At 43.7% G+C, this 12,952-nt stretch overlaps 1 non-coding gene across 1 annotated transcript; it reads left to right on the forward strand.

Moving 5' to 3' along the window:
• Positions 1–12,098: 12,098 nt before the first annotated feature.
• On the forward strand, positions 12,099–12,205 carry LOC115939860 (U6 spliceosomal RNA). Its single transcript, XR_004074635.2, has one exon. It is a non-coding gene; the product is annotated as a U6 spliceosomal RNA (small nuclear RNA).
• The last annotated feature ends 747 nt before the right edge of the window (positions 12,206–12,952 follow it).

A 12,952-nucleotide genomic window follows, 5' to 3' on the forward strand; every position in this document is an offset into this window, starting at 1 on the left:
TAGTAGGTAGTGTTTTTTCCTTCTTTCTTAGTGTACATAAAATGATGGTGCATTTAGAACCCATGGCATCTTAGACTTGATGAAGAGGTAGGACCTACTGCGTTAGGTTGTGGAGGGATTAAAGTAACTAATATTGATCAAAATGTAAAACTGCCTTACAGGGGGCAAGTACTGGGGGAAATGTTAGTTATGGTAACTGTTACCAAATGGGAGCTTTTTTGCAGTTAAGTACCCACATTGACAGGAACAGTCAACTGTCTGCTAGAGAGGAGTGAGCAACATGGACAGGTGATCCCAACCAAAACAAATCTATGCCTCTTAACTTTGCTGCCCAGACTTCACATCGCCCACCCCATCTCCTCCACAAGGGCAGGACTCCTCAACTCTGCTTGCACAGAGGAATCGCCTGGGGAGCTTTTTTTTTAAAGATTTTATTTATTTATTTTAGAGAGAGAGAGAGAGAGAGAAGAGCCTAAGTTGGTGGGAGGGGCAGAGGGAGCAGGAGAGACAGAATCTCAAGCAGATTCCATGCTGAGCACCAAGCCCAATGCGGGGCTCCATCGATCTCACAACCCTGAGATCATGACCTGAGCCCAAACCTAGAACTGGATGCCTAACCGACTGAGCCACCCAGGTACCCCTTGGGAAGTTTTTTTAAAATGCCAGTGTCTACGACATCACCCCCACACACACACACACAAACACACACACACACACACCTTTCACTGGCCTGGGATAAGACCCTGGCATTGGGGTTTTTTTAAAAGCTCTCTAGGTGATTCTGATGTGCACCCAAACAGAAAACCACTGCATTAAATTACAAGGTCTTTGAGACAAAAGGCCTTTCTAGGAAGAAGATGAATGGAGCACCACAGTTAGGGTCCTGGAGTCAGCCACACGTGGGTTCAAATTCCTGCTCCTCCCTCTGACTAAGTAACAAACTGCTTAACTTCTCACAGCCTCGATCTCTTTATCTAGAAATTGGGAGGAATACCTACTTCATAGGGTTGTTCAGGAGATTCATTAAATATCATGATAACAGCTGAGCACACACATTTAATAAATCAGTTTTTATTATTAGTGTCATTTGAGCATCTCCGGGGGCTGCTTAATAAATATTTGTTGGTTAGGATTTGGAGACCACAGAAAGCCCCTCTCGTGGGAAAGAAGGGCAGAGAGAAGGAGGTTATCAAAGGATGCCGGGTGAGGGCCATCTCACAACTGAGCCTAAGCCTATCTGAACCTCACACTGTGGGCACACAGGAGTAAACACTCTCCATTCACCAACAGGGCAGCATGCCTCATGACGACCAATGAGGGAAAGTCCTCTGCCCAGGAGACATCTCCAGCTGTTCGGTCTCCTGTGTGTGCAAACTGGCAACCAGGCAGCATCTGATCATTTGGGCAGAGGCACAATCCGAGGAATCTTTCAGAACAAGGAGGTTGAAACAAGAAAATAAATCCTGAATGCAGGTCTATGATGATCCTTTCCTAGGGAATAAATCCCCATCTTGAAAACAGAGCGGAGAGGAAGGCCTGGTCCCCACGGGCCTCCCCATCCTGCCTGCCTGGGCCAGGACACCACCAGCTGGGACTTGCCACACTCCAGCGATAAGCTGAACTAACAAGGGTACACGAGAAATGTGCAAAAGCTGAGCAGGGAAATGAAACCTGGGCCCCATTCCGCCCATCAGCATCAAATTTTTATTTCTTGACTAAATAGAAGCTCCGTGGAAGAGAAACCAAACTAGAATGGAAATCATTTGCTGCCCTCTTGTGGGTGACTTGGTATCCTTCCCCTCTGCTTTGCAAGACTCAGGGATATGTAAAAGGCGGGTGGGAGGGGGGGGTGGTGTGTGGAATACACATGATGTCCAGAAGCCCTGCTCACCTCTGCAAAGGACCTGGAACAACTGCACGTCTGCCTGGTCCCAACCATCCTGGGTGCCAGGATATGGGTCTAGTTCTGGCCACTGCCCGTGGTATTCAAAGGAAGTCTGGGTCTATCCTTAGCCTTGGAAGGGGAAGGAGGAGAAACAATAAGAGGCCTGACTTGTCATGGTTTAGCATTTTCCTATGGTGCAAATCTGGATCTGGGCTCTTGACCTAACCCTGGATCAGTTAAGGGGGGTGGGGGGTGGGCACAGATAGCAGGATGAGGTATTCCGGAACCAATTCTGAGAGTTACATCTTCTCTAAAGTAGCTGAGATCCAGGGCTTAGGCCTGTCATCAAATCCTGAACCACATCAACCAAACCAGGCTCCAGGGAGCTGGAGGGGCGGTGAACTCACACGGAGTAGCCTGGGCAGGAACCAGATGTTATGCCCCCCACTGCAGCCCGAGGCTCATCCCTAGTGGGCCAAACCAGACTTTAGCCCTTCAGGAGCAAAAGGATTTTGTTTTTGTTTTTAGGAATGTTGAAAGTTATCCTCCCTGGTTTGGAATATATCCAAAATGTGTGTTGAAGTCACAGTCTCTCTGGAGACTACCCCATGCTAATGAAAGATTTAAGATTTCCCTGTTAGCCGCCACGTAATTTGCAACTTAACTAGTGACAGATAAATGAACCAGAATGGATTTTTTTCATTATTACATTCTTAATATATACATGAAATTTCAGAAATCTTACAGAAATGCAACAGCATATTCTAGCAATCTAAGGAAAGAGGGGAGTCTTAATAAAACAGTACTTTATTTACTATTATCTTTTTGTTGACATGTCACAATGCAGTGGCTCCTAACACTAGGACTGGAACAATCCTTCTGATCCCAGGGGTATGCACATTAGAAAAGCCTGTTTTATGAGCATCCTCCATCCCCAAATCACCATTGTTTTCATTCTAAGGCTAGTCCATGCAGAAAGCAATGAAATTTATTTTTTTCGTATTTGGCTGACTGTCCTAGAATTGCATAAATACAGCTTCATATTAACGACTCCTCCATTTGAGGAATCAGAAAACATATATCTAATTGCATCACTCACCTGTCTAGAACCTCTCATGGCCCCACAGTGTTCTAAAGCTCTAAAGCTGTCCAACATGGTAGCCACTAGCCGTGCATGTCTATCTAAATTTACACTGTAATTCATTAAAATTAAAGACCCTCCATTGCACTAGTCGCATTTCACATGCTCAGTAGCTACCTATGGCTACCATATTGGACAGTGCAAATACCAAACATGTCCAAGATCACAGAAAGTACTCTTGAAGGGCATTTTTCTCTATAGGATGGCTAAAACCTTTCACAAAGCAAACAAGGTTCTTAACACCCTGGTCCTATCTGCCTTCTTACTCTTCCTCTCTGGCCTCTCTCTCCAAACTGCCCCACTACATGGCCCCCTAACCCACCACTTATGCTAATCTCCCTGGGACATCTCCCCTGTACTTTCCACCGGCACTCCCTAGTGAGTTACTACTCACCCTTTAAGACTCAGGTTCAGTATCAGCTCCTCCCTGCAGTTTCCCATGATCCACTTTCCTCCTCCCCACAACTACACAGTTAATTGGCCTTGTGTGAGTAATTCCATAACTGTTTATTATTTTTATAAAATATTTTTCACTTGTTAATTGTTCTTAATAGTATATTTTACTGATATATACTATGTTTAATTATAAAATATTTTCTTATCTACTGATAATTTTATCTTTAGAAGTTTTATAAAATAATTATTTTAACAATAAATGTGAACTTTGATCCCACCCTAGTTTGAAATATAGTTCTCAAAAAACACCTCCTCTGTCTTCAGGGCCAGGGTGATCTGCAAGAATGAGGATCGAACTGGGGAACAAGAAACCTGGGTCAGAACCTCAGGAGAAGCCCTAACTACCTGTGTGATCTTACACAAGGCACCTGACTGCTCAGTTTTCTCATGTTTCAAATGCAGATTCTGGCCTGATGATCTCTGAGAACTCTGAGTCCTTCCAGGACCTGTGTCTAAGAAGGGAGCCAATGGGGAAATGGTGGACAACACAGGGCAGTGGAATAGGGGGGTCAGAACCTTCCAGTCTTCATTATGAAGCTTTTGGAAACAAAATCTAAACTTCTGCTATTCTGAACACATCCATACCAAGCTGGATAACTCCAAGGACTACTGCCTCATCCACACCCCCAGGGCCACCAGTTCTCAGAGCCATGTCTAGAGTCATCACCTGCCAGCAATCTCTCTAGGGCGGAGCTCCCAGACTGGCTTTGTTTGTGATTCACTTGCAAATACCAGAATTATCAGGGATATGGAAGTCAGAGGCCCAGGAGTGGGGTCCGATGGCTCTGCGTATATGTAACAAAACTTTGTACCTCTGACTACATGATTCAGAACAAAGTGAGACAACCAAGAGTGGGGAAAGCAGGAACCAAGACAGCGCCAGGGACTTCAGTGGCACCCAAATGGGATCAATCAGATTTTTTTCACCAAGAATCTTGAAAGGTAGAATGAAAAAACCCAGACACTAGGAGTCCCCAGTCTCTAGAAGACATCGAGCACTTACCCATAGAGTTGCCCAGTTTGAGATTTGCTCATCCCATTCTTCCTCTAGCTCTGTGAGACACAAGGGTTTTCCCAACGATTGATTTATTTATTTTAGAGGAGGGGAGAGGGGAAGAGGGAGAGAGAGAGAGAGAATCTCAAGCAGACTCCCTGCTGAGTGTGGATCCCAACGTGGGGCTTGATCTCACGACCCTAAGATCATGACCTGAGTCGAAACCAAGAGATGGATGCTCAACTGACTGAGCCACCCAGGGGCCCCAGGTGTTTTTCTAATTGATTTCTATTGTTTGTAATCAAATGAACCTTAACTGATACAAGCAAAGGAGTACTCCATTCCACTCCATAGCAAGTGACTCTGTCACAACATCCTATCTGGCAGATATCACTGTATGGGCACTTAGTTGTAGTTAAAATAAATTTACACCTTGATCAAAGTTGGCTGCTCACCAGGAGGAAGCTGCTGGTGCACTGTAAAATGCAGGAATGGGGACAAAAGCTACCAACCCGGAAAGAACACAGGTTGCTGGGGAAAATGGTACAAAACCAAAATGATCAGATTTTATGGGAATAGCGATTAAGACATAATGTTATAATCATCTACATAATCAAATACGAGGAGCTGGAAAAATCTGGCTTGTTGGCAGTGTAAATGGAGGAGACGTGAGGGTTTCAGCTGAGTCTAATCTCCTGATAAGCTAAAATGATGAGCACTAATAAACTGATCAAATTTCAGATCTTGATAGGTAATAATGACACTGCAACTTGTGTGGATTAAATATTATTTGAAGTATGGTGTCTACATCTGTTGTCATTCTGTAAGGATGACACTATTTAGAGATCACCAAGGGGAGGGCTCAAAGAGAGGTGGGTAAACCATGTGACATGAGGAACCGTTAACAGAATCAGGGACGTTTGGTTTACAGAAGAAAAGGCTTAAGAGAGTCCAGTTGCTTCATCACATGTTTAAAGAACAAGCACATGAACGAAAACCTTCACTGAAACTCAGTAGATGGAAGTAGCAACAGTGGAAGAAAATTGGAGGGAGGCAGAATTTAACCTAAAAAAATAGCTTGCTATCACAATTTTCCAATAATATAATAAGGCACCTAACCAAGAAGTAGACTACCCTCCCTGGAAATATTCTCAAACAAGCTAACTGTTTCCGGGTATTTTAGAAAGTGCTTCCGCGTTGGATGGATGAGTGGCACAGAGGACATCCCAGTCCCTTTCAAGACGAAGATGTGGTACTTCCTGGGCAGATCCTCTCACTCACTGTCTGGGTGATTTGAGCAAGTACGTTAATTCCTCTTGGGCTTTTCAGCCTCATCTATAAGAAGAAGGAGACTAAATTAGATGGTCTCAAGGTCCCTCAAATTGCAAAACGCTATGACTCACAACAGAGAGGGAACAGAATGGCGGAGGAGGGAGGGTAGGCTCACAGAGTAGGAAAGAGGAGGGAGAGAGAAAGGAGGCGGCCTTTAGAGGAAAGAGAGGCTGATGTTGTAACTGGAGAAAAGAGAAGGAATCAAAAGGAGGAAAGAGAAAGATGGAAAGAAAATGGAGGGGTTCTGCCCTTCCCCAGCCCCTCCTAGGCCTATTTAATATCTCCATCTCCACCTTCTTTATTGTTCAGCTATTTTGATAAATTTCAGCTGGCATTAACATAGAGCATGTGGTTAATACCATAGTTATAACTTCCAATTCAGTTTTATTACTGAAGGTGTCTTTTTTTTTCCAAACAAGGATTTCTCTGAGACCCATTGCATTTTCCTTTTATATTCATCACTTATTAAAGGTTTCCAGGAGCCCCTAAATTTCCCATTTATGCTGATGCTCCCATTTGGTATGCTGAAGGTACTTCATTGCCATTCGTTATGAATGAGCTACAACAGGATTGCAATAGCGCTCAGCAAACAGCTCCTGACTTTCAGGTGTCATTACATGCAAGTTAAACTAAATGGATGAATTTTTAGCAGGAATAATGTAGTTCATGTTGACATTATTCACAGCTTTCCCAAGAAGACAGGTATTAATCAGACAACACTCGTGTAGGTCTCAGTATATAAATATTTGGGCGTCTGGCTAAACAGTGCCCTAACCTTTAAAAGGCATATAGACCTTATGCTTTAAATAGGATCATCAGTATAAAGGGCAATTTAGGACAAATAAAAGGAAGAATTTCTTTGCACAGGAGTATGGATGTATATGGAACCCATTATCTCAAGAGTTTAAACAGCATACAAATAAAAATTAAGTCCCCAAGAAGCATCTCGATAAGTCAGTAATCACGAAGTTCTGTGAATTCTTCCTCCAAAATCATTCATGCATCTGTCTCATTCCTTCTACTTCCATTGTCTTTGCGTTGGACAACATACATATACTAAAGCCTCAGAGGAAATTTTTAAAAATTTAGAAACTCGGGTGTTATTTCTGGAAGTTTATAATCTAGAATGTGGGATGTGATATACAACAAGAGATGAATAGGAAAGCATGTAGGCACATGCTAGGTGCTCAATGAACAGATGCGTACTTCAGAAATTAAGAAGGGACCATTTCTCAGAGCAGGAAGATTTCCTGAAGAAGGATGAATTTGATATGCCCATAATGCATGGAATCGGAATGGATAAACCATCAGGATGGAAACTCTATGAACTAAGACATGAAGGTAGACACCATTTTGGATAACTCAACTTTCTGGTTGGAGAACAGAGTTCATATAAACAAGCTTCACAGAGGCGAGCGGGAAGATAAGAATTTAGGAACCAGGTATCAGAAGCCCTTGGCAAGTAGGTTAAAGAGTTGAGACTACTCTGTAGAGGGTGAGGAATCATCAAAGCAAGAAGTTCTGACAAGAAGCAATAAGGATCCAAGGTAAGAGCAACAATGTGAATAGAAAGGAAGGAATAAATTTAGAAGACACTCTGCTCTTCCCTTCTGCTCTGCCCACTGCTGCAGGATTCATCTTTCTTTATCATCTTGATCTTTATCATCCACTTGAAAGTCCTCAGTGCATCCCACACAAGTCCAAACTCCTCCTTTTGGCCTCTGCCATGCTCTTCTAGTGTCTTGCACAGACCTAGTTACAAACTCATTTGCCACTTACAACAGGACCCCTCCACTGCATTCAAGCAGTCGGGGGGCACAACTATAGCACCCACAGAGTAGCCAAACTTTCAAAGCATAGATTTCTACTATTTTTATAAGTCTTAGATTAACCCAAATCTTATACATAGGCAGAATTAAAACATAAATCATTATAACTTCCCTGAATCACAATTCAGGAATAAACCTTTATGAACAATTTACCCTTCATTTTTGGCTTTAGATGAGAAATTTTAATAACTAATCTTTCCCTGGGCACCTGGGTGGCTCTGTCGGTTAAGCGTCTGACTCTTGATTTCGGCTCAGGTCACGATCTCAGGGTCATGAGATCGAGTCCCATGTCAGGCTCCGTGCTGGGCGTGGAGCTTGCTTAAGATTCTCTCTCTCCCTCTAAGAAGAACAAAAACAAAAGCAAAACAAAACAAAACCATCAAATTCCACCAGCTTTCCATAAAGCCAAGGCCTCCTACTAGTCAATCTCCAAGCCAGGCCCCCTGACAGTCACCTTACCCACTTGCCAGATAGCTTTTCACATCTACATAGTTTATATTCCCATATAAAAAAATGACCTTATTTAGCCCCTCCAAATCACTAGCACAGAAGAGAGCACAAGGTGAGCCATGATTATCCATTGACTGATTGATTATATGATTGATTTTTATATGTGGATGTTAGTTGCATTCTAGGTTACTAAAAGAAAAGGATATTTGGAAATACTCCTACATGCCAAGGGGATAGCTTCAGAGTACCTCAAGATGTGAGGGCAAGATCAACCAGTTCACTGGACTAACAGAATATTTCATTCTCTTATTTTGCAATGATAAAGGAAGAAATAGAAGCCCATGCGAAGGAACAGGAAAGGTGCAGTTGCTTGGAGCAGAGCCACTGTGGTAAGAGCCTCCCACATCCAGCCTGAGAAAAGACACCAAAGTCCTGCCCATTTAGGTGAGGACATCAGTGGCTCTCCAGAGACTTATGACTATCAAACCCACATAAAAATTATTTGGTTCTCTTTCACGTGCATATGCTACATTTTACAGGACGTAAAACTGGGAGTGTACTCTCACCTTCTACTGAGTCCCCAGGACAATAGGCTCCAACGAATGAATCCCACTCTGCAGCAGGGTCTCTAACCACTGAAGCAGGTCTAGCAGAGGTGGGGGAAGGGTGAGGGTAGTTTCCAATCACCTCAAGCTTAGTGAACAGGGTTTGGTAGAGAGCTCAACATTTTAGTGGCAAGGTCTATATTTTAGCATTAAAAGAGACAGAGATCATGGCACCATCTTAAAGGCACTTTGCCCAAGAGGGAAAGGTGGTAGAATTCCAACCAAGGGGAAATGGCAGAGTCATAAAGGATCAGCCAGGGAGATGCATTTGCCTGTGTCATGGGAACTGCCAGATGAAAGATCCCTAGTACTAGGGAGGTCTCCAAAGGTTCTGTGAAAGTGCCCCCCCCCAGAGTCATCTTTAAACATCTACATATAGGGGCACCTGGGTGGCTCAGTTGGTTAAGTGTCTGCCTTTGGCTCAGGTCATGATCCCAGGGTCCTGGGATCAAGCCCCCGGGGGGGCCTGCTTCTCTTTCTCCCTCTGCTACTCCCCCTGCTTGTGCTCTCTCTCTCTCACACACACACACACTCTCTCTCAAATAAAGAAATAAATAAAATCTTTTTAAAAATCTATAAATATCTACAACCATTTTGGTGGCAGTCAAGTTAGACATGCTTTCCTCTGCTCTAACCCCAGAATGGTCAGAAGTCACAGCTAGCCAATGCATGTATGAAGTGCGGAAGGGGTAAGGAGGTAGAGGTTGACAGAAGACATAAAATAAAGGTCCCATGCCCTTCTGATGGAGACTCAAGCAAAGCAAGGGAGCAGCTTCCCTGTTGAATGCAATTCAGAATTTTGATTATTACATGACTGCACATATTCATAACAGAACTGTACCTGTTTTGAGAGACTAAAGAGATCCCCAACTTTTCACTACCCAAAAGTAAGTAGATAAACAATGAGGCTTGACTAAAATTTCATCCAATACTGGGGGGGAAACTAGCCCTACAGAGACTGACTTTGACGGGGCAATTTAAAAACCAATAATAATAAGTTGTTTATAATCATATGTGACATGTCTGCTTTTAAAGTACTGGTTGCGGGGCGCTTGGGTGGCTCAGTCAGTTAAGTGTCTGTCTTTGAGTCAGGTCATGATCCCAGCATCCTGGGATCAAACCCCGTATCAGGCTCCCTCCTCAGTGGGGGGTCTTCTTCTCCCTCTCCCTGCTCCCTGCTCGTGTTCTCTCTTTCTCTCTCTCAAATAAATAAATAAATCATTAATATATATATTATATATAATATATATTATATAATTTATATAATATAAAATATATATAATATATTATATATATTTATATATTATATTATATATATTATATATGTAATATATATATTATATATATATAAATGTTAAAGTACCGGTTGCATATATAAGACTGTATAGGAAAGAGAGCTAACAACAATAGCATGAGCTCAAATTCCTCATATCAGGGAAGAGTTGAAGTAGGAGGAGGAAAAAGTAAAAAAAGAAGTCTTATCTCCTACCTACCAGGGATTTCTCCATTTTTGTGTGCAGAGATTGGGCTAAATCCATACATGCCAACACTCAAGCTGAGAAAGTATCACTAACATCACTCTGCTTTCTATAGGATGCAAAAACTGATAGCTAAAAGGAATAAACTTCCAAGGCTCCCAAAGAAAGCCATACACAATTTTAATGGATGTAGTCTCATTCATAAGTTAAATATGCTGTAATACATAGAAACAGTATAAAACCAAGAAATGGTGAATGTACCTCATACTAGAGGCTCCAACACAAGGATTTGTGGGGTAGCATAAGACAGCAGGGGTGGAGAAAAACGCAGTGCCAACCATGGGCAGGATGTAGGATTCAGATCCATGGTCTGTGTGTGTCAAGGAAATGGGAGCTATTTGAATTACGGGGCTATAACTCCATCGAGAGATCCTGAGGACTGCATAAAACCACTTGAGCCTACAAAAATTACTACCCCATATTTCAGTCACCTGTGGTTTGTTCTATGAGTAATTTACTGGCTGCCTCTGCCCAGTATAACATGTCAAACTTCAAACTTTGGAGATTTCTTTGCAATTTGATCTGTCTTTTACCAGAGAATATGTCCATTCCTGTAAGCAATCTTTATTGAGCATCTACTATATGAACTATGCTGTTGGAGAAGGGGATTATGCGGTTCCTTTCGGAACCCTAAACCCTTGAAGTTATCCAACAGCAGAAATCAGACATCCTACAGCCAGTGAGAGAGCCCTGCCTGGGGAATAAATACCCCACAACGAGTGAAGCAAATGCTTGATGAGGGTACAACTACACATGTTTGTAGGTGGCGTTCCCAGAGTGTTCCATCCTGTCTAAGAGTCTCCCGAAGCTAATACGCACTCCTAGGAAAAGCTGCAACACAGTGACGTGTAGAAGCTGCTTTTAAGGAAAAAAGCGGATGTTAAGACATAAGGTACATGCACCCAATCAGCCCACACAACCTGCCATCAAGCAGCTGCTGGAAAGCCTTGTCCTTCCCCACCACAAATGTGTTCCATGTCCATTTTCGCCCTTTAAAGACAGCTTTTTGCCTCCTGTATCCCTTCAGTCTAATGGTATTTACCTGTCTAAGATGCTGACAGTGGAGATGGGATCCTTGACAGTGGGGGTCATCTCAGAAAGATGAGGCTCCAGCAGTACCTTACACTTACCACAGCTCAGATCACGTGGTCTCTGGACCACCATTCTTAAACATCCAATCTTCTGAAAGTCCTTTTAACCAAAGAAAAACACATTTCCTGCTTTCTGTGCCAGAGGGAGGGCACATCTGGAAGTGTGACGAGTTGGAAAAGTAAGTTACCGTCAGTATAGCAAAAGCAGGAGAACAGTAGAGAGAGGCAAGGATGGCTCCCTCTCTTGCATTCTTGCGCTGGAAGAATTCCCCCCACCATGGGGTCTAAGCCATCTTATTTGTCCCTCTCTTGTGGTATTTATCAGCATCTATCTTTTACCAGAGTTTTATGTCTTACCTGCCAGTGAGCGTAGAGTCGGTGTCTGATTAAAGAAATGAAAGAGAACACCTTTCTCTTTGGCTGTCTCTCCTTGGGGGAAGTCTGGTGAAAAGAAGGCATTCAGCTGAGAAAACAGAAAAAAATCAACTACAGTCAACCATTTGTTATCTATGTGAATAGAAGAGAAAAAAAATGCCAATAAAATTTGTTTTACAACAGCATCATCCCTTCAGGGGTGGAATGACAGGTAAAACAGAGTGGCAAATTCATAGTTTGGTAGCTCTGGGGTTTGGTGTGTGAGGATGGGAAGGGCAGCAGTGGGAAATATGGCAAGTGAGGGAGGCAGGTTCCAGGGCACGGAAAGACTTCCGTGCCTGTACTTTATCCTGAACGCTACAGAAACCATGTGGACACTTTCCCTTTTTGAGTAGCTTGGCAGCGCTCACTTCAGCAGCACAAACACTAAAACTGGAACTCTACAGAGAAGATTAGCGTGGCCCCTGCGCAAGGATGACATGCAAATTCGGGAATAGCTTGGCAGCAAGGCGGAGAATGGGTTTGAGGGAGGCGGACCAGAAGGAAGGAGCCTGGAGAGAAGACAGCAGCCCCAGAAGGTGAGGCTGAGCTGAGGAGGAGATGAATTCAAACTGGCTGCAGGAAGCAGAATCCACAGGACTGGGTGACTCCAGGGGTCTTGCTTAGCTACTGAGAGGCTCAGAAACATGGGGGGAAAGGGGATTATCAGCTCACATCTGGACAGGTGGAGACATCCACAGGCAGCACCCCACAGGCATATGTACATGCGGGTCTGGGCTTAGAGATGGGGAAGTGTGCAGCATCTGTTTATAGAAGGTGGCCAGCAGTGTGCGTGATGAGCTCCTCTGGGCAGCAGGTGGTAGGCAGCCCGTTTGAATTCATCTCCTAAGAACCCTGCCACTTAGGGGTGTTTTCTCCTTTTTCAGTCATCCCCCCAGAAATTCCCTCTCTAAGGAGTCAAGGTGAATGAAGTGTGTGGGGCCAGTGGCCATGACCACCAGAAGTGAAGTGCAGGAACCAGGGATACCCCGCATCTCAGACAGCCAGGGTCTGTCTGAACATGGAACAAGGACCTGGTGGCAGGGTCTGCGTGTGTTCTAGAAGAAGGCAAAGCCCACCCAGCTGGCTGGGAACGATTCGGCAGAAGTTAATTAGGTCAAGTCATTTCTGCTTCAACACCAGCACCCTCCGTCCTCACAGCCCCTTCCTCAAGAGGTCGTGCGGTCTAGCCACACACCCACTAGAATGGTGTGGAG

The sequence above is a fragment of the Leptonychotes weddellii genome, chromosome 8, assembly GCF_054177405.1.
Source record: "Leptonychotes weddellii isolate Sample4059 chromosome 8, ASM5417740v2, whole genome shotgun sequence".
NCBI classification, from domain to species: Eukaryota; Metazoa; Chordata; class Mammalia; order Carnivora; family Phocidae; genus Leptonychotes; species Leptonychotes weddellii.